Consider the following 26737-nt stretch of genomic DNA (forward strand, 5'->3'; position numbering starts at 1 on the left):
AGCATAATGTTTCAGTCATACATATACATACATATATTCCTTTTCATATTCTTCTTTATTATAGGTTACTATAAGGTGTTGAATATAGCTCCCTGTGCTGTACAGTAGAAACAAATCTGAGAATTGTTCATTGAGCGTCACGATTCTAGTCTCACACTGAGTAGATGTCTTGCCTCTCAAACATGGGTTTGGAGTAAAGTCGCTCAGGTCTGTGTTACCAGATCCCTGTATTTATCCGCCCAGATACAGGGAGATTTGCTGTTGACATCATCACTACTTCCCCAGAAGGGACTATAAGGGTGTAGTTTTAAAAAAAAAAAAAACAAACTTTTTATTAAAGTGTAGTTGATTTACAATGTTAGTTTCTGGTGTACATCAAAGTAATTCAATTATATATACACATGGATATATATTTTTTTTCTTTTCAGATTCTTTTCCATTACATGTTATTACAAGAAATTGGATATAGTTCCCTGTGCCTATACAGTAGGTCCTTGCTGTTTATCTATTTCATATATAGTAATGTGTGTCTGTTAATCCCCAGCCCCTCATTTATCCCTCCCCACCCTGTAAGGGCATAATTTTGAAGAAATATTCCTCTCCTTAGACTTCCCCTTAGCAGTGACAGCTGGGGCTTGGACCAGGCCATCTTTCAGGTGCACATCCCATCCTTATTTCGGCTCCTCTGACATGCTCTAGCCAGAACAAGCCTTCAGGTTAGTTGGCAGAATGCATCATGAATGACCAGAGTTCACTTGTTGGAGCTTCTCAGGAATGACATCATCCATGTTAAGAACCTGGTATCAATCCTCCTGAGAACTGTCTGTCAATGAAATACGCATAGAAGAAGCAGTTCTGAGCCTGGCATTCCACTGACTTAGTGTATGCAGTGGGGGCAGTCATTTTGAAGTAGACACCTGGCTTCCCGAAGTCCTGAAATTCCGTTCAGTGGAAAAGAAAATCAACACTGACACCATAGAATTTCCATTTGATTGGACAGTAATCATTTGCAGTAATTAACTGCTGTCCACACTGGAGATAATCATGAGGACCTGAAGGATCATTTGGTCCGTGCAGAATTATACCCTCATTGTCTCAGTCGGGCTCAGATGGTTTGCAGTGGAGCCAGGTGATCCTGCTTCAGGGCAGCAACTCCAGCGATCCCAGCTAAAATCACGCTTGGGTTCGCAGCGCCATATTTCTTTCAGATTGATCTGGATAATGACCAACATTATAACGTCCACATTCCTTGGAATGTTGTTCTGGTAACACCTTTGTTGACATGTAATTTGCATGCCATGCAATTCACCCATTTAAAGTGTACAATTTAATAGTTCTTGGTAGATTCACAGAATTGTGCAGCTGTCACCACAAACAATTTTAGAATATTGTCATGACCTCAAAAAGGAACCACAGAACTCTCAGATAGCATCCCCAGGGTGATTATTCCCCAGCCCTAGGCAACCTGTCTATTTGCCCATTTTGGATATTTTATCTAAATGCAATAAGATAGTATGTGGGAGTTTTTGTCACTGGCTTCTTCCACTTAGCATGTTTTCAAGGTTCGTCCATGTTGTAAGTTGTACCAGTGCTTCCTTTCATTTCATGGACATTGTATTCTTTCCACTCTGGAGCTGTTGTGAATAAATGCTGCTGTAAACATCCCTGTACAGGATTTTGCATGGACACACATTTTCATTTTTCTTGATATCTACCTAGGTGTTGAATTACTAGGTCAAGTGATAACTTTTGTTCACTTTTTGAGAAACAACCAGGCTGTCTTCAAAGTGGCTGTACCATTTTACATTTCTGTCAGCCAGGTGCGAGGGTTCTGATTTCTCCACATCCTTGTCAACACTTGTTACTGTCTTAGACTTTTTGATGATAGCCATCCTAGTGAGAATGAAGTGGTATCTCATGGTTTTGATTTGTGTTTCCTTGATGACTAATGATATGAGGCATTTTTCATGTTCTTATTGGCCCTTGCATATTTATTTGGAGAAGTGTCTATTCAGATCCTTTGCCTGTTTTTGGTTGGGTTATTTGTCTTTTTATCATCGAGTTGTGAGGTTTCTTTATACATGCTAGATAAAAATTCCTTTGTCGGATATGATTTGCACATACATTTTTTCACTCTTGTCACTTTCTTGATAGTATCTTTTAGAGCATTAAAATGTTTTTAGTTTTGATGAGGTTTAATTTATCTATTTTTTCTTTTGTTGCTTGTGCTTTGGTTTTGTGCTTTGGTATACTCCAGTGCCAAATCTGACCTCAGGAAGATTTACCCTTATGTCTTCTAAGAGTTTTGTAATTTTACCTCTTAAGGTATTTAGATATTTGATCCATTTTGAGTTGACTTTCTATATGGTCTGGGTTGAAGATCCAACTTCATTCTGTGGCATATAACTGTCTACTTGCCTTTGTTGAAAAAACTATTCTTTCCCCATTGAATAGTCTTGGCACCTTTATCAGAAATCAGTTGGCCCTAGATATATGGGTTTATTTCTGGATGCTGAATTCTGTTCCCTTGATCTCTATGTCTGTCCTATGCCAGGACCACACTGTCTTGATTACCTTGTTTCTTTGGAATGTTTTTAACTTGTGAAATGCATGTTCTGAAAATGCAAAATTATGTACCACTTTTATATTATGAAATTAGCTGTCAAATCACGTGTTCAGTTTTTAAATCAGACTCTTTATTCATGTCTGGTAATAGAGAAAGCATACGCAAACGTGTGATTTCTAATACATATTAATAAGATTTGGCATTTTAAGAAAACTGTTTATTCTTTTCATTTTGTTTTTTTTTTTTTTTCCTGTAGCAGTTTGATTTAGATAATGAATCTCGCTCAGGTTTCTAATGAATTCAAGAGCGTTCTCTGGGATTGACTGTAACAACATGGGGAAGTGGAGAGATTTGCAGTTGGAATCCACGTCCTAAATAGAGCTGGATGGCAGAAGTTCAGCAGGAGGATTGATTTGAAATCTAATGAAAGATTGAAAGATGGCTGGGGAAAGGCTCTTGTGCGTCAAGCCCTTCACCCAGTGAAGCCCTGCCCTCTTAGTTTGCATGATTGACAGTGGAAAGACCTGGAGTCAGGCTGGAGGAAGACAGCCCATGATTGTGTGTCTTGTTCTAATCTTTTTAGACTTAAGAAAAAGAAAAGAATAATGTAGCTGAACGCAGCAGCAAACAAAAGGCAGCCATTTTTCATTTGGTAGCTGTCAGGGAAACAATAGATGTACCTAAGATAATATAAATAATCCGCTGATTCTGCTGTGGAAGAAGGCAACACTCAGTCTAAGAGATCATATGTGGATCCCAACAAAAGAACATCACTAGATGCAAATATAGAAGGCTCGAGTTCTACTCAGTTTTTGATTTTGCAAATCAAGGATCATGGCTCAGTCTGTTAAATAACTGAGTGGTTCTGAATCTTAGGCAACAGCTGGAATATTCTCCTTGGAGACTCACTCATTCATTCATTTCATCCTTCTCCCCTCCTGCCTCTCACACTGCACTTGTCACGGTGTCTTATGTAAAATAGAGGTTCAATACAGGAGATGTTTATTAGAGGATGTAAAGAGATCTGGAGAGGAAAGGGGGATGGAGGAAGGGCTGGGTACCAGAAGCAGAGCAGAGCCACATGATGGGCGATCAAAGGAAGACATCCCTGTAGTCCCCTCCATTCCTGCATCTTCCCCATTTCCACGGTGGGCGGGATGCAGGGACGACTCGGAATGAGGTCTGTGTGTCACTTGGGCCACACTGTTCATGCTGCACCGAAGATTCTGCTTTTGATAAGACATTTTCCACAACTGAATCACAGCTTACCTTCCATCAAAGCATAAGTGCCCTCTTCAAATAAATCCCTTGTTTCATCTCAAATTCAGACAAAAGTTATTTGAATTTTAGCATTAGTACAGGAACATAGACTTATTTGTCATAAAACTAGGAAAACTAAGGAAAGAGCAAGTCAATTGATGTGTATTTGACGTGTATGTGTATCGACTTGACTGTGATTTTAGAGACATTGTTTTACTTATCCACGACTATTTGTAGTTTTCCCTCGACTTTGTAGTTTGCTTTGTTCAGGAAGGAATATAAAGCTTATACTTGCCATAAATTGCTAGCGTTTTTACAGTGAACTGGACAGATATCTTTCATGGTCTCTATCGATCTGTCTTTTTTTGTTGTTGTTGTTCCCTAACTTTCTTTCTCTTTGGTTGTAGGCCAAGAAGGAAGAGAGACGTTCCCCACAACTACACTTCAAAGGGAGCACGTTGCCAGCATTTTGAATCCTTATTTGGACAAGCTTCTCTCCAAGGTAAATATTACTGTTGTACCAAGAAGGGGGCACAATCAGAACGTGCACATTGCAGTGGGACGGCACAAAGGCTTAATTGTTGAGGACAAACCTAGAGTGACATGGGAGAGAGAAAGCGAGGGGGACACAGGCAGAAAAGCAGAGCCGCTGGGATACCCTGCAGTCCCTTCTAAATGTGTTACCAGGAGAATGCCGCCAGAATCCGGGAGCCCATTGAGCTGGGCTCAAAACGCGTGGGAAAAAGGGGAGAAAAGGGACGCTGTATTTTTTTTTTCCTTCATGTCAGTGTCTTGCAGATATTTGTGAAAATAACAGGCAGCATGGTTTGATGCTAAAAAGAGCATTGCTGTGTGAGGAAGAGCTGAGTAATTCCTTTAGGCGTCAAAATAAATATGTGCTGTAATCACATCACAAGGGAGGAAAAAAACCTGAATCATGGTATTTTACACCAACTAAGACTTAAAATATGAAAGTTTTTTTTCAGAGTTATTTATTTTTTATTGAAGTATAGTCAGTTTACAATGTTGTGTCAATTTCTGGTGTACAGCATAATAGTTCTGTCATACATGAACATACATATATTCCTTTTCATATTCTTTTTCATTATAGGTCACTACAAGATACTGAATATAGTTCCCTGTGCTATACAGTAGGGCCTTCTTTTTTATCTATTTTATGTACAGTAGTTAGTATCTGCAAATCACGAACTCCCAATTTATCCCTTCCTACCCCAAACGTGGAAGGTTTAAAAGAAATCCATGTTCTTCTTTTATGAAAATACCTACTGAGTAAATCCTCCATGGGCTGGTGACAAATGCTTCATGAATGAATGTTCTTTTTTGGAAGATTATATGCTTGATGTCTCTTTTAGGGGGAGAGGAAGGAGTGTGTGTGTATGAGAGAGAGAGAGACAGAGTTAATAAATATGAGACACAGAGACACCAAAGAAGTCTGTCAGCATCCTACTGTATCTTTCAGAGAAGTAACTCTGGGCATTTTCTTTATGAATCATGAGCTTAGCGGGAATAAAGACTTAACAGAAGCAGCTGAATCCCCAGTCAGTTCCAGCATTCATGAATTAGCTGCCAATATTTTAACACAAATTGCTGTGTCATTTCTCTGAAGTTCCCCTGTTGCTGCTCAGTCTGCAGTTACAAGCTGTTTTCTGGCTAAGCCCTGAAATTATATCTGATGAACTGCCTCCTCCCTTCCTGACAAAGCGATTCGTGTGCACGCACACACAGAAATGCACAAATATACTATCCAATTTAAAAGAAAATAAGCTTGTCAACTTTCTCCGTTTAGCAGTTGATGGAGAGTCGACATCCCTCAGGGCTTAGCTTGCTAGAATGCAGTTCCAGATTGGCAGGGAGAGAATAATGTTTCCTTCACCAGTCCCCCTTCTGCCTGTTCTCTTCTGAAGGGGTTGGGTCGGGGAGATGGAGGCTGTACATTAGAGGAGAATTTTGTGATACTATTCACTCCCTGTCCTGACAGAGAAGACATTGTTTATTCACTGTAATAGGCTTGGCAGGGATCTGTGCTATGCATACAGAATAGCAGCCTCTCGGAAGCAGTGGAGAATCTCAAAATCTTAAGCAATAGATGAGCTTGGAGCTTTTTTTAAAAAAAAAAACAACTCTTAAAGCTTCCATGACTATAGATGCAAGACAGAATTGGAGGAAATAGTTTTCTTGGAAGTGATGGTTTTCTTTGTGCTGTATTATGCATGTCTCACGTGAAAAAAAGTCTTTAAGATTGCAGCATGCCTATCTCAATAGGGCGGTTAAAAAAAAAATGAAAATCGTGGAAGGTGAGACACACGTTCTGAACACACTAGATCTGCTTGGCGATCCCTCCTTACGTATTAGCATCTGACGTCGGTGTAAATGAAAAATAACCCATGCCTGCCATCTGATGATCCATAGAAACAAGTGGGAGCTGCCTAAGGTAAGAGAAAACTGAAAATGACGTGCCCTGCTAGGGGCAGTGTCAGAGGGCCTCCTGCTCAGAACGTTCACAACTTTAAAGGCAGCAGCTGTAAAAGTGCAGCTTCAAAGCAGCGTGCGAACCCTGCCTTGGGAACTGAGCCGGCGGAAATGGAAACCCAGACCAAGTCAGGCCTGGGGTTTGTGCTTCTTAAGGCTCTGTGTTCAGTCTGCTCCCCTGCCTCCCTGAGCACAGCCCCAGGCGTCTGGGTTGTGTGCGTGTGTGTTTCATACTGAGCAGGAAAAGGTGTTGCAGGCTGCCATGTGCACAGACACAGCACAGCGGCTGGTCCAGGGGAGCCCTGAGAGCAGGTGGGCCGGGCCATCCCCAGCCAAGTTCACGGGCCCCTCGTCCGTATGTTCAGAGAGAGATTTGTCGTATTCTGCGATCTTAGCTTATATTTGTAAGAGGAACTCCCTGCATTTTTTTCACAAGAACAATATAATATAAATTATGACATTGTGAATTAGAGTTATGATGACATCAGCGTATCAGCTATTAGATTACTGCAAACCCAGCTCAGCCTTTTATGTAACTTATATAAGGATTAGCCTTACACACCTAACACAGATCTCTTTTCCCACCACTTGGGCACTTGGGACATCATTCATAGACACGATCTACTTTTTTTTTTTTTTTTAAGAAATACACATTTCCTGAAAACATATTTGGCAATCTTTATACAGATGTACTTGTTAACCTTTTAAAAACATAGGAAATATAGTTATAGGACACTCCTTCCAAGTAAATACCAAAGACATAAGAAAAGAGAATCAAGGTGTTACCAAACTATTTCCCTGTACTGCTTCAGTCTTTGGAGTGCCTTTATTTTGTCTGCTTTACAAGTCGTTTTCATTTTATTATTTTTAACAACTGAGTGTGGGGCTGCTAAGGGAGGGGAGACAGAGGCAGGGTCAGTGCCTACTGCCCCCGCCAGGGGATCTTCGGAGAGGCTGCCTGTGGCTCAGGACCCGCTGAGCCCCTAGCGAGACATAGCTTGTGGGGCTATCGCTGGCCCCTCTGTGAGTCTGGCAGCCCTTCCTCCTGCTCTGCCCTCTTATTCCTGTGCTGCCAGAATCCCCGGTAACCACCACACTCGAGGCCTGACCGTGAGCTGGCACAAGGGACAACCAGGCTCTCTGTGACGTGCGACCACCGCCCGCACAGGGGAGCACGTGCGCCTTAGATGCATAACGGCCTGGTCCAACCTCACTTGCATCCTTGTAATTAATCAGGCCCAGCTGTCTTAAAATGAGGAGCGGGAGGCTCTCGCTGTCACCAGTGCTGTGCATCATTTTTGTCTATTATGAAAGGAGACATACACCAATAGAGAGGAACTGGAGTAAACACTTAATGATACTATTCCATTTAACAAACTTACGTTGTATTTACTGTGAGGGAAGCACTTTGCAAATATTCACTCATTTAATCCACCTGACTACCCTAATTACTATTGTTACGATTATTTTACTGAAGAGGAACCGGAAGCTCAGAGAGGGTGAGTAACTTGTCCAAGGTCACACAGGCGGGCAAGGTAGACAGCACTGGCATCGGGGCCCTCCGCGCCAGAGTCTGGGCCTCAGGGCTCCGTGCGCCCAACCCCAGGTGGCTCCTGTATCACAGTGGTTTGCTTGATGATCCTGTCCCTTTTGGGGTCTACAAACACACCATCTCCACAGAGGTGACACAGTGTGTTATACCGTTGGTTTTGAAACTGTACACCCTTTGTCTCTTGGCATTTATGTCAGTGGCGGAAGAATTTTTGTAACTTCCATCCTACTAGAATTCAAAATCGGGTGCAGATTAATGCTGCATGGTAAACACAGGATTCAGGGCCCCGCATCCCGTGGCTGTTGGTTGAGCTGCACCCTACAGCTGAGTGAGTTCTGTACCTTGATGGACAGTGGCTCTGAGACCAGCAGTGTTGCTGGACTTGACAACATTGTTGAGAGAAGCCACTGTTCAGACCAATGTGTCAGTGAGATGGACGTTTGACTGTTCTCTCTCACCCACCGTGGGGATTTAGACAGCTGCCTTCTGGAAGCCTCACCTCAACCCAGTGTGTTCTGAGGGGTGTTCATGGGCGCAGCTCTCCACCACGCTTCTAGAAAAGGAAAGGAAAAGAAATTTTATTTATGATCAGATGTTTGAGAGACATGGTTTAAACAAACTTTAATTGATTTACATACTGCAGGTTTCTCAGAATTTTCTTGGGTTCCTCCAAAGCAAGATGCAGAAGGCTGAATTGCCTGCATTTTTTCTTCTCTAAGGTCGGGAGAAAGGTCTAAGGACATCCCTTGGGCAGAGGAGAGATGAGAGAGCCCAGTGTCACAGGAGACAGTCAGGCATGAGGGGAAACCAACATGTTACATTTGGGATCCCTGAATCCCCGCCCATCTTTAGATGCGGGGGAGAGAATGGGGTTATCGCCAAGGTCTTTTCATCTTTATCAGCTAGAAACTGTTTGTTGATATCCTTACATCCTCCAAAAGGGCTTTCAAGAATAAGATACAATATACAACACATCAAGACAGAGTGAGTTAAAAAGAGGTGAAGGTAAAACTAGGCACAAGGAATAGATGGTAGGAGAGATGGAGGAAGGAGGGAGGTGAGTGTGCAGAATGAACTCTGTGGACTCCTTCCTGGTTGACATGAAAGAACCAAATTTTGTTCTGTGTCTTCTAATAAACAGTTACAGATTGTGAAGAATTAGCATTAGTTCTTTAAACACTTGTTAGAATTCTCCAGTGAAACTGTCTGGATCTGAAGATTTCTATTTGGGGAGTTTTAAAATTACATCTTCGATTCCTTAATAGCGAAAGGCTTTTCCATCTATTTATTTCATATTGGATGAGTTGCGATAATTAGTAGTTTTTAAGGAATTGGTCTGTTTCACCTAAATTGTCGCGTTTCTGTGTGCAGAGTTGTTTGTAGTTTCCCTTTATTATCTTTTTGATGTCTGAATGGTCGTTAATGATAGGGTCCTAAGCTAAGAACAAACATTTTCTGTAAGGAAACAACTATTCCTGGTTTTGAGATCAGTTTTTTCCCATAGTGTCTAAATTCTGTGGCCTTTCTGGTCTTTTAGGTAGAAATGTTGGCTTTGTGACAGGCCAGTACCAAAAAGCTGTGGAACCCCCGTAGGTGTGACTCGTGGGTAGCTGTGGGCACGTCAGCCTCATTTATTAAACGTCACATGCTGTAGCCCGGCTCTGCTGTGGTGTGCAGTGGAGATGTCTGGGTCCTGGCTCCGGACTCGAGTCTTCTCCAGAACCCAGAGGGCTGTGTGATGGAGACAAGTTTTGACTTGCTCTTCCAGGACGGATTCCTTTGTGTGACCTTTGTGTGTCATCATCACACTCATTCTGTGTTTTCAGGACCCCATTTTCTATTTTGACATCAGAACATATTAAATAGAGTTTAAAACTGATAATTCTGGCCCCCAAATCAATTACACATCAGTATGCCTTTTCAAAAATTAGTCTGCGAGTCATGCACTTTATTAGACAATGAATTTAAAGTTAATTAAATAGCACATCCACTTATTAAATAAGAAAAAGTCAAAGTAAAATTATTAAAGTTTGTATTTAAATGAATATGATAACATAATCTTGAACAATAACTTACCTAAAATCAGGTAATTTTACTTAGATCACTTCTTATATACCATGAGATTTTAAAATAATTAGATTATCTCCCATGGAGGTTTGCAAAAGTATAACTGTGCAGGTCAAAACAGGTGGAAAAGCCTTGAATGAAGCCAGGAAAAAAGGCTGCAGTAATTATTTGTATTCAGTTTAAACAGAATCTTGTCCTCCTCCAGTAAATGATTGGTAACTGGCCAGCAGGAGGCCTGATGAGTTGCAGAAGGAAGATTAAAGGCCAGTGGTATAATCAGTTGATTGGAAGAAAATGTGAATCCACTCTTGGCCTCCCTGGCTTCATCCACATCACATGAGCATATCCTGTAGATTTCTGTCCCAGGTCTCAGTGAAAATCGGCGGTTATCTCTTCAAATAAATGCTAACCTCAAACGTGTGATGCAAATCTCTATACGATTTCTGTTCTCTTATTTATTATTTATTGCAAGATGTCCATGGTTATACTATTTTGAAATGCCAATCATAAATCAGTAGCATTTCCCCTATTTATTATTCTTTTTTACAACAAAGGGTGATTTCTTCCCAAGAGTCCTGTTTTTCTTAATCAGGTGAAATATCTTAGAGTTTAATTTCCTTTTGTGCTTGGCCATTGGGGCATTATTGGTGCCATCTTGTTTGGTGGCCTAATTAGTTTTTATGTTATGACTTCACTATTAACATATTTTTATTACAGCAAATAAACTTTACATCTTTTACATCCAAATGTAGCTAATGAATTTCAAAATGATTTAAGTCAGCATCATTATTTTCCAGCAATATTCAAGTTGCTTGGCTGTTCTAATTGTTAGTTTAAAAATCTGTCATCAGAGTGACTACTCTTTAATAAAACGTCAATAAATGCCCAAAGAAGCCTTTCAATGGGTATAATCTAAGGGAAATGAAATGTATGTAAATGAAATACCTTTTACATTTAGCTGATCGATGTACACTACAGCATTTCTCCGTGAATTGTAACTAGCTTTCATTTTCAAACTTTAGAAGAATGAGTCACTTGTAGAAGGAAGTAGATGCTAAAGAACTATGTTTGGCAACTTGAAGAACATTTTTAGCATTTGGATTTCCCTATTTATAGTGCAGCATCAGGCAGAGTAAACTGTTTGGCATTTCTATAAGGGATGCAAACTCTTTAACATTCTCTGTTGTGATCTAACAATTCATTTCGGAGTAAGATGAATCAGTCTTGTTTGGAAAATGTTTTATACAAATATTGGCAAGGAAACCGTGACTGCATTTCTGTGGATTTTAAAAATGCAGACTCCCCTAAAGTAAATGATGATAAATTGCACAAAATTCCTTCCTTCTCCAGCATTACTATCATTCTATGTGAACTGCCTTTTATTGCTTTGAACTCACACTCCTCTGCTCCCATCCCTTGCTTTTTAGATTTTGTTAATCTATGTTGAAGTCAGAGACCATATTTCTAGGTCCCTCCAAATGTCAAATTCTTTTTAACCTAATCATCCTCTTATCCTCAGTGTTTTTCTCATAATTAGAACTCCAAATTACTTCATTAACAAATGCCCTTTTCTTTTACATCAGAGCATATGAGGACAGTGATTTGTAGGATTTTGCCCTTAATTGGCTAAACAAAAGAAGAGAGATATTCATATTCCCTACACATACTCCCTGACACACACAGACACACAAACACACAGAGATACACAGTGGAACTAATGAAAAATAGAGCAAGTTCAATGCAGCGTGGTACCCTGGATGGGATCCTGAAACACCACCAACAAAAAAGGACATTGGGTAAAAGCTAAGGAAATCTGAATTAACTACAGTCATTAGTTAATAATAACGTCCCAACACTGGGTCATTAATTATAACAGATGTACCATGTTAATGTAAAAATTAATGATAGACTAGAAAAAATACAGGTATTGTCTTTATACCTAATGTATTTAATGGCTAGAGTTGACTCCAGTTTGTTTGGTCTTAAGGGGAAACGGAATCGAAGGTGATAACTCATTGTCCTGTGGCCAAGGTCCTCCAGGAACAGAGCCACCTGGAGCAGAAGTTGGCAAAATCTGGGGCCCGTCCCAGCCAGCCCCGGTCACTGTCCGGCTAGAACCCGCTGTGCTGTTACCCTCCCTGCGCCACCTCCGGAGACGTGAGACGGCACAGGCTCAGGCTTCTGGGCTCCATCCCCAGCCATTCGGTGCTGGGCGCTTTGCTTGACTTACTCACCTCTCTGGACCTCATTTTCCATTTCTATGAAATCTGAGAGTCAAACCAGATTTTTCTCTCCTAAAATCTGTGGCTTAGAATAATGCTGACTCTCCAAATATGTATGTGTTAGAGGTCTATTTGTGATCCAGCTATGGAATTTATTGAGGATGAAATTTTGGTACTAAAGCAATTTGCATGCACTGTATAGTTTATAGCATAAGATGATTATTTATCATTTTCTAGCCCTTTTTGAAAAACACAATCCTTAAAAATAATAACTGTTGCCACTTGAGAGTCACTTACACATTAAGCAAAGGCCACAGTTTTTTGATATACTGCGTTGAATCTGAACTCAAAATCATTTTACTATTAAACTATACCTTAATTTGTGATAAATTGTTATTCCTATAAGGTACATTTTCAAGCAAAGATTTTAGGTTAATGCGCTTAAATGCCATTTTGTTTGAATTTATTACTTAATACAATTTCTAGTGTTATGTGGTATTTTAATTTAGGGCAATAAAATTCTGAATACCTAATTATACTTGAGGCCTCGAAGACACTTAAGACCCTGCCAAGTGTTCATATTCTGTTTGCCGAGTGGATCGTCAGGAAGTTACTCATCTGATCATTATTCCTTAATTCCTTTTGAGCCAGTTATTGTTCGTTATGATGTTTTCTAGCCATAGTATTCCAGTGCTGTGTTTTGATTAGAGGCATATAAAAAAGAAAGTTTACTTAGGTCTGTCTTAAAAGTTAAATCCAGTAATAACCATTTGACTGATGTAAACACTCTGGGGAGGGGTTTGAAGAGTGGTTCTCCGCTTTGGGTATTCAATGAAATCACTCCAGGGGCTTTTAGAAGTCCCTGTGTGCAGGGTATACCCCCAAACTAATTAAGCCATTCTCTGAAGGTATTTTTAACTCCCCCACCATACTTCCACTGTGCAACCAGAGTTGAGTACTACTAGCCTTGAGGGGTGGGGAATGCCTCTTGTGATGGTCTTTCTATAGCAGAGTTCTCCCACTCTTTGAAATTGGGTGATTTGAGCAGCTATGGGTCATTTCAAGAGTGTATGCTTTCAAAGAAAAGGAAGCTTACCCATATTAAGGGTTGGAAAAGCATGTCCCTTGCCCTAAATCTCTATCTCACAAACACCAGGAGCGTTTGTCCTGATTTTGAAAGGATTTCGGAAAAACTGCATGCCCCAATGCTACAGTGTTTGCTCTGGCTTTTGTTTTGCTTGGCATTTTAATTCACATACAGAATCAATGAAAGCTAACATGTATTGAGCACCCCTGGTAAGTATCAAGCCATGTGTGAAACGTGGCTCTCTCTCACAGCCAGGAAAGATAGAAGTTATTCACTTCAATATAAAAATAAAAAGTCAGACGTAGAGAACAAACTTATGGTTACCAAAGGGAAAGCAGGGGTGGGAGAAGGGATAAATTAGGAGTTCGGGATTAGCAGATGAAAACTACTATATATAAAATAAATTAACAACAAGGTCCCATTTTATATCACAGGGAACTATATTCAAGAGCTTGTAATAACCTATAATGAAAAGGAATATGAAAAAAAAATATATATATATAACTGAATCACTATGCTATACACCAGAAACTAACACAACATTGTAAATCAACTCTACTTCAATTTAAAAAAAAATAAAAAATAAAAAAATAAAGATCAGAGTTGTTTTGTTAGAGAAATCTTATCTCAGTGTAATTAAATATTTAATCATTTAATTCATTCATTGATTGAACATTTATCAAATATATGTGCTATTCCAAAAACAAGTTTTAAAAAAATGCCAGAAGAGTACAAAGGATCTGTATCCATTATCTTTTGCTTCATAACAAACTTAGAGGACTTAATTTGAGCATTTGTTTAGCTTTTGATTCTGCAGTTGGCGGTTCAGGCTGGACTCAGCTGAGCAGTTCTGGTCTCAACTAGCTACCCACATCCAGCAGTACTCACCGGGGTTTGGCTTTGCTCCTCTTGGCTGGGTCCCTGCATGTCTGGGGACTTCAGCTGGAACATCCTGGCTGATGGAATGCTAGACCTTATGGTTTCTTATCCTTCAGCAGAGCTAGCCTGGTCTTGCTCACATGATGGAGTTAGGGTCATCTACAGAATGAATGCAAGGGTTGCAAGGCCCCTTAGGCCTAATCTCAGGTCTGGCACACCATCACCTCTGTCACATTTCTCGGCCAAAGCAAGTCACAAGTCCAGTCTAGATTCAAGGCATAAGGGAACAGATTTCACCTCTTAACGAATGGTACTGAAAAGTCATACTACAAAGGGTGAGGATGAAGGAAGGCGTGAATTGCTGTGGTTCTTTTTGCAGTGAACTGCAGGTCAGAAACTCTAATTCTGTCTTGGGATACTAGGCAGGTTTCTGAGAGGTTACACGTGAGCAGCTTTCAGTGGTGAAAAATCAGTTAAAAAAATGTATTTTAGGTGAAGGCAGTTGGATAAGCAAAACTATCAAACTGCAAGTTCCTTAGGGAAAAACAAAATGGAGACTGTAAGCTTCCTAAGTGTAAGAAATAAGTCTGCCCCAACACAGAACATGTAGAAGGCACTTAACACGGACTTCCTCATTTGCATCAAAAAGAGTCAGCACAGTGAAGCAACTCAGAGTGTGAGCCCGTAAGGCAGATGGAATACCTGATTGCTTTACCACTCACCACTTAAGTGACCTTGGACAAGTTACTAACCTTTCTGTACCTCTTTTTAGTACAGTGAAAAGAATAATACCTTTTGTATCAGTTAGTTTTGCTGCCTAACAAACCACCCCACAGTTTAACAGCTTAAAGCAACAGCCATTTACTTAGCTCCTGATTCTGTGGTTTGTAGCTGGGGCTGACTCAGTGTGGCAGTTCTTCTGGTCTGGGTTGGGTTCATGTGTGTATCTCTGGTCAGTTTGCAGTCAGCTGGGTATCTCTGCTTCTGGCAAATGGCTGACAATTAGGGGACAGTGAGGACACCTGAGCCACATGTCTCTCATCCAGCAGGCTAGTCTGGGCTTTTTCACTTGAAGGATCAGCAGGGTTCCAAGAATGAGAGCAGAACCATGCAGAGCTATGATCTCAGTTCAGAACTGACACTTGCTTGGGCTGCATTCTGTGGGACAAAGTGCATCAAAAGGCCAGCACAGAATTAAGGATGTAGAAATAGACACCACTTCTTGTTGGAAGGACCTATACAGTCACAGGATAGGGAGTGAGGATACAGCGAGGGGAAGACTTGTGACCATTTACCCAGTCTCCCACACCTCCCTGTAGCTCACAACAGTCCCGTGAAGAGTAAGTTAAATGTAACCTGATCTTTCCAGGTGAGGCTCCAAGTTAAAAAGTACCTGGCACATAATAGATATTCAATAAGTGGAAGTTACTAACTTTTCTTACTTGTTTTAAAAATCAGATTTTCAGCCAAACTCTTTAATTGCCTGCTTTGGAAGAGTATCAGATGGGCCTCCAAATGGTACTCACAAAGCTTAAGTGCTATGCATTTTTTCTCTGCTGCAGAAAGATAATGGAAATAGGGGGAAAGCTTATTGCCTGTGGGTATCTTGGCACAGAATTCAGGTGTCGTCACCTGATGAGGCTGACAAAGCCTGGCAGGGGCAGCCAGACATGCTCACAGGTGTCCAGGAGAAAGACTGAATGGATGTGAAGAAAAGAACTCAAGAAAAGAACCAGAGAGAGTACAGTGTAATGTTTCAACTCCAAAAATATTAAAGGCCGTTTTAATGGGTCTGAACTTGTTTTTAAACCTATACAAAGAAAGACAAACCTAAATAAATCTTTATTGATTTCTTTCACTGTTGTGTTATAACTATTTTCACAAAACCAGCTAAGCCCCATATAGCTCCAGATTGATCCATAAATTGCTCTTGGATCCCACAAATTGGATTCAATGGAGATTTATTTATCTGGCGGCTAGAATATCGCTAATCAGCGATGTGAACTGGGTCAAAAAATTCTATCTTCTTTGAAGTAAATAGAGCATCAAAGATTATTCAGGAAGGTGCAGTATCGAAATATGGCAAATGTTCATGTGAGGATGGTGTCTGCTTTTTATAACTGTGAGACTTTAAACTCCTTAAAGGTAGCTCAGGGCTCCGCATCCTGACTCCAGCCTGCATCGCCCAGCCCTCCACCTCCAGAAGCCCCAAGGCGCTCAAAAGGCCGTCCACCTGCTAAGACTTAGCTTTCAAGCTCTGAGTTTCTATTGAACTACAGTTCCTTTTATGATTTTTAGGAAGTCCTTATGGTGGAGTAATGAAGACCTGTGGCTCTCATCCTCATCACCCTCACTTTCTTTCTCTCTGAGTGATGGGGAGTCAGGGGTCGGGGTGGGGATAGGTAGCTACTGAAGCTCTGTAAGCCTCGGTCCCTCTTCTGTCAATCATGATCAGACAAACACAGTTATGTTTACATGGCAGTCCTGTCACATTCATAGTCCCAAACACTGAATGCCAGAAACTTGGGTTAAACAGACTATCGGAAAGAAAAAAGGAATAGAAGTTAAAATGTTCAAAGCAGCCCCATCCAAACAAGGTTTGCTGTTGGCCTGGCTTGTGCTTTTAAATCCTGCTGGTCACACATGCACTCACCACCCTGTCTCACTCTGAAACACAGGAGTACAGGTCACTCTTTCCGTAACGGCTTCGGTGCCTTTACCACTAAGAGCAAACAGTTCATTTTGGAGCCTCAGTGTTTATTTTTTAAAGTAATGTTTTATGGGCCGTGTAATAAAGTACAGAACCTGGTACCAAGCAGATGGCCATAAGTATCCGTGGGACTCGGTGTGTCTGTCTCTGTGTGCCTGAGAATGATTTCCGCTTTATGAAATTCATGTTGGCAAGGAAAGCGATTTTTGTTGCTGCTACTCGACCATCTGGGGCTTGCTGTTCTAAATTTGATGACTTTACTGATACACGTATCTCTAAGGGGAATTCCATATTTTTGATATTTGTTTGCCAAACTAGAAGCTGTATAAAGGTTTCTGAATCCAAGATAAGAAAAATTTACCCTCGCAAGCACTACACATCTCTTAAACTGCTGCCATTATTTTTTTATAAATAAGAAGTAAATAGAAATCTGTTGGACTCGATTTTAAAGATCCCTAGACAGTCTAAGGGTTTTAATACCGTTATTGTAAAAGACTTACAGTATGTTAGACTTTTCACATTAAGCACGTGCCCTGTAAGTTCTTGGAAACCCTATGCAAATGAAAGCCATCCGCAGACAGTTAGCAGAGTCGATTTCATCCTTCAGATTTTAGAAGGTGATTCGTAAAACAGAAACATTGGTCCTATTCCATACATCCGTGGTGTTCACACAGATTCTCAAGGCTCTCGCTCAGTTGTGGACCCCAGTTCTTCCACCTTCTAAGACTATAGAACATTCTCCCTGTTGTCTTTTAAATGAATGGCAACTAACACCCAACTTGGAGCGTGTGGAGTAATAATTTCCTCCTGTGCCCCACCCTGCTCTGTTACTCCCCAGCCATCAGGTTGAGTCTCGATCACCATTTCTCACTATTTTTTGTGCTGCAGTTTTCTTAAGGCAAAGGAAAAACAAGAGACAGCATGAGTGGATTGTACCTTTAAAGAAAAATGAGAAAGAACATGTTTCTTTGAGAAGCAGTTATTTCCATGTGGCTAACCTGGCCTGCCTCGGTGTCAGCAGTACCTGGCAGGCCCTGCGCCATCAGGCCCTCTTTTAAATCTGACCTCATACTTCCCAACTAACTATGGAAACAGAAACAAACAAAAACCAATCCAGACCAGAATCTCCAGATTCAGCAGGATTACTCAAGCCTGACTGGAGGGGAGCTTGTCACGTACTACTGGATGACACACCGCAGTGTCTACCGAACTCACAACGCAGTGAGTTCAGGTGTGATTTCATAATAGGGTTTCCATACAGTCTAGGAGGCATGACAGGCGTTAGTCAAACCCATTGCACGACTAAGTGGACAGAGGACAAGGAGATGTTGTGAAAGAGAGAAACCAATATAGCAATGGCCTTGTGCCTGGGAAGGCCTCCCTGGTATCTGATGGGGGGTAGAGCTTAACTAGGGGAAGGGCGGCGTGGGTGGGGTGGGGGTTGAAGAGGTTCCAGGTAAGGAAGAAGTGAGAGAGGGAAGGAGAAGAAGGAGGGAGGGAGACAAAAGCCAGAACTTGCAGCAAGTAGCAGGTTACTCTGTGATTTCATTTTCTTTATCCTTTGATCAATGGGAAACCATTAAAAGGTTTTAAACCATTAAAAGGGTTTGGTGTGATCAGATTTTCTTTTTGAAAAGCTCCCTCAGGCTAGGGTTTGAAGAAGGACTTGGAAGGCAGCAGGGTGAATGCTGTAGCCAAGACGAGACATGCTGGGAACTTGACAAGGCACTGACCCTGGAGGCTGCAGAGACAAGGACTAGCTGCAGAGATGGATTTGAAAGTCATCCAGGGGGTGCAATCAAGAGGGCTTGGTGTGTTGGATTAGATATGGGGGAGAGGGACAACTGAGAGGATGGTAAATGGGGGGACCTTGGGATGCGACCTTCTGTAATTCGCTGAAGTAGCACCGTTCACGGAGGGAGGGGGCCCTGGAGGAGGACCCCTGTGCTGGGAGCCTGGAGACATCCTGGTGGGGAGGTCCCGTGGCAGCTGGATATGGAATCTGGAGCTCAGAATAGAGGTTTGGGCTGGAGATATAGATGGAAGATCAAGGCAGCCTGCAGGGAATCGAACTCACGGGTGTGGATAAGACACCAGGAAGAAACGATGAGGCAAAATAAGGAAAAGAGCCTAAGACTGAACCTCAAAGAGTGAGGATGACAATATTTCACAACCGGGGAGGGGGAGTGTCTCCTCAAATGTGTGCTCACCACCAGCTTGTCTTCTCTCTTCCTTCCGCTCAATACGATGGCATTTTAGTGGATACACTGGTGACAGTCATTATGGGTAGTTACACAAATTGCACATTTAAAGTCTGTTCTAATTTTTTTTTACACAGATAGTCATATGGTAACTTACACGCAGACCTCACAAAAATCCTATGAATGTGAGTTAGCTGATGGGTAAACAAAATCCTTGATTGTTATTTGACTGTTTAAGTGATAGAAGCAAAAAACAAATATATAAAAGTCTGGTGGTTACAGCCGGAGGCCTAATCAGCTCAGGTTGACGTTTTGGGCAAGAAAGCTTCATAATTAGTGTTTCCCTTTGCATCACACAGCCCAGCGTCTGGTTGTGCCTCTTTGCATGGCATTAGGATTCATCTGTGGTGCAGGTGTAGTCATCCTGACTCACCCACTACAGAGGTTCCCATCAGCCCCGACCCTGTAGTTTGAACGGCCTTGTATGATTGCTGGAAATAAGCGTTAGTTCTGATTTGGCTTTGTGACTGTTCATGGCAGCATATAGGTTCCTGTAAATTTCTGTGAAAGTAGACTTGAAATTGAATTTTATTTGAAAGATGTTTGAATTGCTCCTCATTTAAAGTAGTATTATTTGAAAATATTCGTATTATTTCATAATGCCACTCTTTGATAAATACAAACTTATGTATGTTGGATTTGGTTAAAGCAAGATGCACCGTCTCTTAGGACTTCCTACCGCCGTCGGACCGCCTGCCTTGGAAGCAGCTGATTCCGACACGGATGCTGATTCCGGTTTATCATCTGAGTTTAACACAGCGCTAGTTAGCTACCAAGGAGAAATACTCAAATCCTAGCTGTACATTTGAGTACTTTACGTACATTGAGTTTTTAAAAGAGGCAGGTTCTTTTTTAAGTATATTTTTGAATAGAATAAGTGTTTCGTTAAAATAGCAAGAAGAAGGAACTAATATTTATTTACTGGGTGCCAAGGCCTTTTCTGGCCGAGGGCTTCAAACTAATGTATGATTCATAAGATACAAATGTAGCTGATTTTGTTAGTGGTATCAAATATGCTTTTCTATACTGAAGGGAGAACTGAAATGCTGGGAATACTGAATGGAGCCGACATGTAAACAGAGGCACATGTTTGGAAAGCTGGCAGAGTGTGGTATCAATATGGCTTAAAGGGCTAGTCTAGACCAAGCAGAAGTGCCTCGGAATAGAGGCAGTGCTCCAACTGTCGCTTCCATATGTCAGTGGGGTTTGTCTTGAAGATACTGCAGCTGACTTCCTGGCCGGTGCTGTTGTATCTCGTGGTCATAATGGAAGGGCGAGATTACTGACAAAAGCTCCCAGGCTGCAGTAACCCCACCAGCATTAAGTGGATGCTTTTTGGAATGTAACTCCCGTGCCAAGCCAGAATGGAGGTGAACAACAGCAAGAGACCCAAAAACTTTACATGGTAGACTGAGGACCCAGTGCCAAATAAACGTGGTGCTAACCCCAGTCAGGTGGTCTAAAGAAACCTCAACAGACCGTTAGAAGTGCAGTTTCAAACATTAATGTCTGGCTGTGTTCTGCTGGAAGTTGAAAGTGACAGCCAAGATTGCAAGATGTGCAAAGAGAAAAACTCTGTCTGGCAGACGCTGCGAGCCAGCAAGGCACAGGGTACAAATCGCCTTCTCTGCAAAAGTGGCTGGCACTCTGGGTCCAATTAAAATCCCAGCACATGCATCTTGCGTGGGGAATTGTAGGCTAAAATTGCTTCTGTACACATTCATTTATTTATTCAGTAGTTTCAGCCTTAAAAAGTACAAGACTATGTTTGGAACTATTCTTTTTTTTTTTTTTTTTAATAGAGGAACTAGGGATTGAACCAGGACCTCGTGCATGCTAAGCGTGCGCTCTACCACTGAGCTACACCCTCCCCCACCTCGGAGCTTTTCTTGGTAGGACTGTAAAGATGTGCATTCATTCACTCCATCGGTACTGACAGAGTGCCTGTGACTGTTGTAGGTGCTGGAGTTACAGCTGCCCAGACAGAGTGCCTGCGCTCACTGAGGTTGTGATCTAGAGGGCATCCTGCAACCATGAGCGCAAAGACTAATACACAAGATGCTTTCGGATGGGATAACAGGAAAGCAAGAGGGAGTGATTGAATAAGGCTGAATTGGAGGTGCACAAGAGGGCTTTAGAATGGATGACCACAGGAGGCTTCTCTGAGAATATGATATTTGAACAGGATGAAATAAATGAAGGAGAACCAGCTGTGTGATGACCTGAAAAATGATGATTCTGGTAGATAAACAGCTAGTGTAAAAGATCCAGGGTGAGGACAAACTCAATATGTTCAAGAGCTAGAAAGAAAAAGCCCATGTGGGTTTGAAAGGTCGTGGCCAAAGAGACGAAGGAACTAGCGGAGGCTGGAGGGGTTGGATCTGCCCGGCCTATGGTAGTCCTTCCATAAATGTTTGTCACACTGACCTCAACAAAGGGTATAGTGTCCATTTTAGCAATGAAGATCAAGAGAAAAGCTAAAGTAGCCCGAAGAAAAGTATTGACATAGCAATGTATTGATTTCTAGTACATTCTTTGCCTCTAAGGATTACAGATCGTTTTATAAGTGAAGAGATGGTGAGTGTTTATATCAGCTTCGACATACAACCTAAAAACAGTGGTATGTGAGAACCAATAACAGACCAGGAGGTTTTCTTACATTTCTTGTCGAAAGTTTTTTACATTTTAAAATAATGCCATTTTAATTTATCCCGTGAATTATGTTTGGCCATACAACTTTTCAGTTTAGCATTTTGAGGGACGCAGAGACAAATAAGTAGGCATAATCTAGCAGACAGAGAACATGGCTGTGTCCCTGCCTTCTGAGTCTGTGTGTTTATGTTGCAAGTTCAGACACTACCTTCTGGAATAGACCATACGTGCTCTGTTTGGGCCTGAGCTCTGGGGATCCACGTGTGCTGCAGAAAGCGTGGTTTGCGTGGTTCCCAGCATGGACCTGTGTGGGAAGAGGAAAGGTGAGCTCTGTCTGTCGTATGTTGTCACATCCTGACTATGCTATGTTCCAATACTATAAGAAATAAAATGAAGTTACATTTGCCAGTTGAGCTTAGGGCTATGAGTGAATCTATTCTAACTAGATATTCAGATGCTCTGGGGACAGATTTATAGATACAGACATCCAGACCAAATCCCTGCTCAAGTAAGCCAGTTTCCAGGGTCAGGCTTGGACATTGGTGTATTGCAGAAAATTCCCTAAGTGATTCTAATGGATAGCCAGGGTTGAAAATTCTAGTCTAATTCAGAGGATTAGACTAGAATTTTAATGATTTAATTTAATGGTTCTGTAGCCTTTAGGATAAAGTTGATTTGCTTTTAATCATCCTGGTCTTTGCATCTCACATGTCATCTGAATACTTCTTTCATTATTTCCTTAGAGATCAGAACTTATGATCCCAAAGATTAATTTAATGGGAAAATCTTTTTTTTCCTTTCTTCCTTCCTTTTTCCTTCTTTCATCCTTTGCTTTTTTAAAAACCAATCTGGACATCGAGAGCTTTTAAAATCTGTAAAGGAATAGTCCATGGTACTTAAATTTAAAGCTTCATGTGTGCAATATTTAGAAATTAAGATCTGCCTCCAAGAAATATTGAGGTCATTTTAATAAAGAGACTTACATAAGATTTAAAAACATGTGAAATCAAAAACTTGTAATTGGGGTTGGTGTAGAGAGAGGAAAGAAAGAGCTAGACTAAGATAATCGCTTTAATTGAAGGATAATTACAGCACTGAGCTTCCAGTCAGAGAAAAAGAAATATGATTTTTGTGTGTATAGTTTAGTGGTTATTAAAAAAAAAAAGCATGCTATCTTATCAGGATAGAAAACCATTCTCCCCCACAGGGGTGAAAACATAGGATAGAGAATGTGGGATGGAGGGGGTTGCAAAACCATACCCTGATATTAGTTCTTATTTTCTAGCCCTCAACTTTACCAAGAAAATAGAAATTGGGGCAGAGAGACTACATTGACTACCTGCCGCACAGAATGCTTTGAACTCAGCAGAGGAGAAGAAACTATTTTTAAAATATCAGTGTTATGAATCGCTATTCTAGGTGTCTCCAGAAAGTTCTTAATCCTGTGGCATATAATGTAAATTCCAAACATGACCATCAACTTGGAAACCACTGTGACATTCAAAATCTATGAAACTCTCAAAATTATACTAAGACTTTCCATAAACACAGCCTTAACCCATGACTTCATTTCATTCATGATTTACAAACAGGAAAAAAAAAAAAAAGAATGGGAAATCTTGAGGGAGAAGATGTGATTTTCATTAGCTATGAAGATTTTCAAAATTGCATTAGTTTCAGTTCATTAGGTCTTATAATCACATTAGCCACGTGGCATTGTAAGGGGAAGAAATTCCCTGCAGCTGTTTCCCGGTGGATTTCCTCCAAGCTTCACTACCTCTGTCCACTGGGACTCAACACGGGATTAGAGTTTTCCGTTCATAGGATGAACCGATGAAAACGATACAACTTGTAGAAACTGCATTTACACAAACGTTCCCTCTCAGTCTTTCCTCATTCCTTCTGCAGTGATTCCCCTGGTCAAATGCTGTGTCAGTGTTGAGGAATTCTGACTTTCTAAAGACTTGACAAGTAAGTTCTCCTCCACTGGGATTCCCTGAGGACTTGTAACAAATTCTGAGCTATATCAGTGAACTACTTCAGAATCACCTATGTGTTAAAAATGCAGATTCTTGGGACCCATTTCAACTCTATTATATCAGAATATCTGAGGGTCAGGCCAGGGCATCAGCTGTGTAACAAGCGCCCCAGGCGTGGTGAGCAGGACAGAGGGGATTCTGTGGGTGGGGCATCTCTGTGGTGGCTGTTGCTCTCACAAGGCCTGGAAAGGGAGCCGAGTGAAACCAATGAGGCTGATAGTGGAGGGGCCTGGAGGTGTGCACTTTGACACAAATCAAGGCTACTAGTCAGTAGGGCCACAGACAAGACATGCATCGATTTAAGTTGAGAAAAGTCTCCATGCTCAGAAGTGAGATACTATCCTAGCCTGTCATGTCTCTACTCAAGACCCTACAGTTTACTTCATATTGCCTTTTTTACTGAAACAACTTTTTTAATTGAAAATAGTTGATTTACAATATTGTGTTAATTTCAGGTATACAGCAAAGTGATTCAGTTATATATTTTGTTCAGGTTATTTTCCTGTGCTATACAGTAAATCCTTGTTGCTTATCTGTCTTATGTGTAGTAATTTGTGTCTGTTAATCCCATACTCCTAATTTTTCCCTCCCCTTTCCTTTTCCCCTTTGGTGACCATAAGTTTATTTTCTATGTCTGTGAGTTTGTTTCTGTCTTATATATACATTCATTTGTATTATTTTTTAGATTCCATATATGTGATATCATCTAATATTTGTCTTTCTCTGTCTGACTTACTTCACTTAATATGTTAATCCCTAGGTCCATCCATGTTGCTGCAGGTGGCAACATTTTGTTCTTTTTCATGACTGAGTAATATTCCATTACACACACACACACACACACACACACACACACACACACACACACACACACATATCACATCTTCTTAAATCTTCTTACCACATCTTCTTAAATACTCCATTTGCTTTTATATCTAGTCCAAAGTCTTTTTTAGCTGTCCACAGTATTAATGGCCTTAATGGCCTTTGCAATGAACATGGACCTCTACCAAAGAGTGTGACAGGTTCTGATTGTTGAGTTCTGTGTTTAGTCATGACACACGATGTAAGAACAGAATCTCCTTTTGGGCTACTATTCTGTTACACCTATCTCCCCATCTCCATCAACAGTATTATCTTCCCTAAACTGGGCAAAGGAAGAGAAGAAAATAAATGTACTGAAGTATGTAGACATGAACACACATACGTCATTCTTAAACTCACAAAGTACCCCGTGGAGTAAGGCCAGCTATGGACAAAGGAGTAAAGCAGAACACAATTAGGAAAACAGTCCTCCAGGTCTGTTCCCCTTGCCTACCTCCCACCCGCAGTGTGCCTGCACTCTGGCCTCAGCCCTCTCCCCCTTCCCTTGCCATCCCTTTTCCTCACCAGGTAACTTGCTCTCTTCCCATCATTTATGCCTTAATGGGATTTTTAATGCATGGGCCACTTCTTCCATGAACATTTGTTTTTTTTCAGCTTTGCTTTAACTGTAAAGTGAAAGCAGTTTTCCCCCATTCAGTGGGGGTGGAGGGGACAGGGGACACTCCCTACAGATACCCTCCCAGGTCCTTGAAATCCTACCCATCCTTAGCAGCTGGCTGACCCTGACTGGGATGGAGCGTGTGCACGGGTGCGTGGAGGTGGTCCTGTCTACCCTGTGCATATGCAGAGACTGTCTTTGGAATCTGCCAGACACAATGAGGACAGTTCTCAGCTTGAAACGACATCAGTCCAAGGGCGCTCCAGCTGCATCAGCGCCCCGGCGCCTCGGCTGTCAAGCCAAACAGAATCGTGCTGCAGTTATCATGACTAGATGTCGCTGCTTTCTTTCCTTCCCCCTGACTTCACATGCTTGGAATTAAACATTACATTGTTTTTCATCTTTGTTCAAGAATGTATCTCTATATTAGGAACTTAATTCTAAATGTTTTCACCTCTTGCCAATGGAGTTTTGCAGATAACTGCAGCAGACCAGTGTCATCTCATATTCAAGGTGTGATGAAAAGATGAAACAGTGCTTGGTACATAGTAGGCATTTAGCAATTATTTGTTCAGCGGGTTATAGAGCGTCACAGAGTAAAACACAGTTTGGCCCTTAGTGTCAAAGAGTAGGAAATATCAGCTGTATTACTCAAGAAACCAATGAAACCAACCCAAAAAGCTGAGCACCTTTAATAAAAGAGACAGAGAAGTGGGGAGGCTATAGCTCAGTGGTAGAGCGTGTGCTCAGCATGCACAGGGTCCTGGGTTCAATCCCCTATCCATCCATTAAAAAATAATAACCTCACCCCCAAAAAATGTCTTTTAAATTAAAAAATAATTATAATAGAGAAGAGAAAGTCTCCAGAATGTTCTGTCACATTCGGAATCTCCTCAGGCTTATCAAGTACGGGGACTGGAAAAGTAGACAGGTCCCTTTCAGATCTGCTGTCTTTGTAAGACTTCCCTAAATTGGGGCACAGGCCTTTACACAGCTTCAGAAGCTTGAAGCGGCAGCATTTTCTCTCTCGGTTACCTGTGCACGCCCATCCGCAGATTTTGGCTTGCTCCTCGCATTTTGTTGAAAGGCTTTTATGAACATGACCTGTAAGTGTGTGGCTATACCAACTGGACGTTAATGAGCAGATAAAGTGACTCGTAAGTCAGGCCCGCAGCCCGTGTGCAGCGGTGGCCTTCCCGGAAGTGCCACTGATGTCTTGGGGGTTTTTAGGATTGATTCCTCACTCTGCACCAGAAAGACCGCCCATGCCCTCCCCTCCTGCATCACCGGTATAACTGGTGTGGCCCCCTTGGGTTCTCCCATGAGTGACTAAGACGGTGCCTTCCAGGGAGTTGAAACTGTTGATCGCACTGAGAATTTCAGGTTCTTGCTGGATCAACACTTCCATTTGTGTGGAAGGTCTTGGATTTGTGTCTTAGATTTTTTTGTCTTAGAACTTAGGAATCACC

General features: G+C 41.4%; 1 protein-coding gene across 1 annotated transcript in view; it reads left to right on the top strand.

Annotated features, from left to right (window-relative positions):
• The window catches only part of PAG1 (phosphoprotein membrane anchor with glycosphingolipid microdomains 1), a 74902-nt gene that overhangs the window by 13036 nt on the left and 35129 nt on the right, over positions 1-26737 (top strand). The window contains 1 exon segment of the mRNA XM_006193926.3: positions 4234-4328. The gene's annotated coding sequence lies outside the window, so the exon portion shown is untranslated.

The sequence above is a fragment of the Camelus ferus genome, chromosome 29, assembly GCF_009834535.1.
Source record: "Camelus ferus isolate YT-003-E chromosome 29, BCGSAC_Cfer_1.0, whole genome shotgun sequence".
NCBI lineage: Eukaryota > Metazoa > Chordata > Mammalia > Artiodactyla > Camelidae > Camelus > Camelus ferus.